General features: G+C 31.3%; 1 protein-coding gene across 1 annotated transcript in view; it reads right to left on the minus strand.

The window, feature by feature from the left end:
- LOC110031137 (protein WEAK CHLOROPLAST MOVEMENT UNDER BLUE LIGHT 1-like) overlaps positions 1–3,453 on the minus strand; it is a 70,803-nt gene that overhangs the window by 17,570 nt on the left and 49,780 nt on the right. The window lies entirely within an intron of this gene.

Consider the following 3,453-nt stretch of genomic DNA (forward strand, 5'->3'; position numbering starts at 1 on the left):
AACTGCAGGTTGCCAGGTTGGAAGAATCATCCAAATATTAGTTGGAATAACAACTCTTTTACAAATCAACAATGGGCAAACAACTCAGTGAACCCCTTAGGAAATTCTTTCAACCATGGAAATGTTAACTATAGACCCTCTTATCCTCCAGGATTTAACAGTAACACTCAAATTAAGGAGAAGAAGTTGTTTATGGAAGAACTTATATTAAACATGGGTCAACAATTGCAGAATCAAGGAAATCAATTACAAATTCAAGGAACTGTTACTAAGAATATTGAAAACCAATTAAAGCATATCGCAACTACGCTTAATAACCAAACATTAGGAACTTTTCCGAGTATTGTGGAACCAAATCCTAATGATCAAGGAAAAGAACAAATCAAAGCGATACAATTACAAAGTGGAAAATAATTGGAAACAAGAGTGCAAAAAGAAACAGAAACTGAAAAAGAGAAAGTGGATACCGAAAAAAAAGGATCATGAGTACCCAGATTTAGAATATCCATTTACACCAATGAAGATTACTGTGGAGAAACCTCCATCACCATTTCCTCAAAGATTGAAGCAACACAAACAGAAGAAACAATTTTCCAAATTTTTAGAAATTCTTAAGAAGTTAACGGTAAACATTCCCTTCGTAGAAGCTTTAGAGCAAATGCCCAATTATGTGAAATTTATGAAAGATATTCTGAACAAGAAAAGGAAGTTCACGGATAACAAAACTGTTGCACATAGCAAAGAGTGTAGTGCAATCATTCAGAAAAAACTTCTTGAAAAATTAAAAGATCCTGGCAATTTCACTATGTCGTGTGCTATCGATGAAAAATTTTATGGAAGAGCTTTATGTGATTTGGGATCCAGCAATAATCTTATGCCTCTATCAATTTTCAAAATATTAGGATTAGGAGAAGTCTCACCTACTTCTATAACTCTTCAATTAGCAGATCGTTCCGTTACATATCCTAAGGGAGCTATAGAAGATGTGTTAGTAAAAGTTGATAAATTTATCTTTCCTGTGGATTTCATTATTTTAGATTTGGAGGAAGATAAAGAAATACCTATCATTTTAGGGAGACCATTTTTAGCTACTAGAAAAGCTATGATAGATGTTCAAAAAGGAGAATTAACAATGAGAGCTAACGATCAAGAAGTGACTTTTAACATTGCAAAATCTATGAAATACACTGCTGTTGAAAGAGATAATGAATGTTTTTGCATGGAAATTAGTGAACATCTATTGAAAGAACATTTTAAAGAACATTTTGAAGAGAAAGAACAATTTGAAGTGAGTGATGAAATTATTTTGGATGAATTAGAAAATGAAGAATTAGATTATGTTTAGGAAAGATTTGAGATGCTAGATATTATAGAAAATGCTGACAAGAATCTATTTCCATCAATTACAAAACCACGTAAAATTGAGTTAAAAGTATTGCCTAGCCACTTGAAATATGTATTTTTTGGAGACTTGTTTACATTACTTGTTATTATATCTTCAGAAATAAATGATTTGTAAGAGCAAAGACTATTAGATACATTGAAAAGATATAAGAAAGCTTTTGGTTGGACCTTAGCTGATATTAAAAGAATCAGTCCTTTGATCTATATGCACAAAATTATATTAGATGACTAATATATACCAAGAGTTGATCCACAAAGGAGATTATATCCTATGATGAAAGAAGTAATTAAGAAGGAAATTTTGAAATGGTTAGACACTGGAATTATATATCCTATTTCGGATAGTGCGTGGGCAAGTCTAATTCATTGTGTTCCTAAGAAAGGAGGAGTGACCGTTGAAATAAAAGAAAATAATGCATTAATACCTATCAGACAAGTTACTGGGTGGCGTATTTTCATTGGTTATAGAAAATTAAACACTACCACCAGGAAAGATCACATCCCTTTACCCTTTTTAGATCAAATGATAGATATACTTGTTGGGCACAAATATTTTTATTTTCTAGATGGATATACCGGTTACCATGAATTTCCTATTGCTCCTGAGGATCAAGAAAAGACAACATTTACTAGTCCTTTTGGAACTTTTGCTTTTCGAAGAATGTCTTTCGGATTGTGTAATGCACCTACAACATTCCAGAGATGTATGATGCCTATATTTAGTAAATTAATTGATGATGGATTGGAAGTATTTATGGATGATTTCTCCATATTTAGAACATCATTTGACGCATGCTTAAATTATCTTGAAAAATTTTATAAGTTATGCGAAAGAACTAACTTACTTCTGAATTAGGAGAAATGTCAATTTATGATTGTAGGAGAAATGTCAATTTATGATTGTAAGAGAAATTATATTAGGGCATAAAATTTCAGAAGATGGTATGGAAGCAGACCCTGCAAAAGTTCAAGTTATATCTAAACTAACACCTCCTACTAATATAAGAGAGCTTAGGAGTTTTCTTGGATATGTTGGTTTTTACAGGTGTTTTATTAAAAATTTTTCAAAAATTACCAAACCTCTATGCCAACTTCTAGAGAAGGACAAGAAATTTGAATTTACTGAAAACTGTTTAAATGCCTTTGAGTTATTAAAGGAAAAATTAATCGCAGCCCCTATTATAGTTTCACCTAACTGGGAGAAACCATTTGAAATGATGTATGATGCTAGTGATTATTCTATTGGAGCTGTTCATGGACAAAGGTATGAAAATTTTCTTAAAGTTATATACTACGCTAGTAAAACTCTTAATGATGCACAAATTAACTATGCTGTTACTGAAAAAGAGTTATTGGCCATTATATATGCTTTAGATAAATTTAGATCTTATTTAATTGGAACTAAATTTGTTATGCACACTGATCACTCTGTTATTAAATATTTGATGCAAAAGAAGGATGCCAAATCAAGGTTAATTAAATGGATACTTTTGATGCAAGAATTTGATCTTATGGTTATTGATAGAAAGGGAATTGATAATCAGATTGCTAATCATTTGTCAAGATTAGAAAACCAAGAACTATCTGACACTAACAATGAAATTACAGACAGTTTCTCTGATGAACAACTTTATAATATTAATGAGTGGAAAATACCATGGTATGCTGATATTGTTAACTATATTGTAAGTGATATTTTGCCACCTATGCTGACACTACAACAACAAACAAAGTTCATTCATGATGCGAAAGCATATTTTTGGGATGAGCCTTATTTATATAAACAATGTAAGGATCTGATTATGAGGGGATGTGTACCTTATGAAGAAACTGAGCCGATCATTCAAAAATATCATGATTCTAAATTTGGAGGACATTTTGGGATTGATTAAACTGCTTATAAAATTTTACAAGCAGGATTTGATTGGCCTACCATCTTTAGAGATTTTATAGATACATAAAAACTTGTGATCGATGTCAACGAGTAGGCAATATATCTAGAAGAAATGAAATGCCTCTGAATTTCATGTTAGAAGTTGAGATCTTTGA

Source organism: Phalaenopsis equestris, unplaced genomic scaffold, assembly GCF_001263595.1.
Source record: "Phalaenopsis equestris unplaced genomic scaffold, ASM126359v1 Scaffold000775, whole genome shotgun sequence".
NCBI lineage: Eukaryota > Viridiplantae > Streptophyta > Magnoliopsida > Asparagales > Orchidaceae > Phalaenopsis > Phalaenopsis equestris.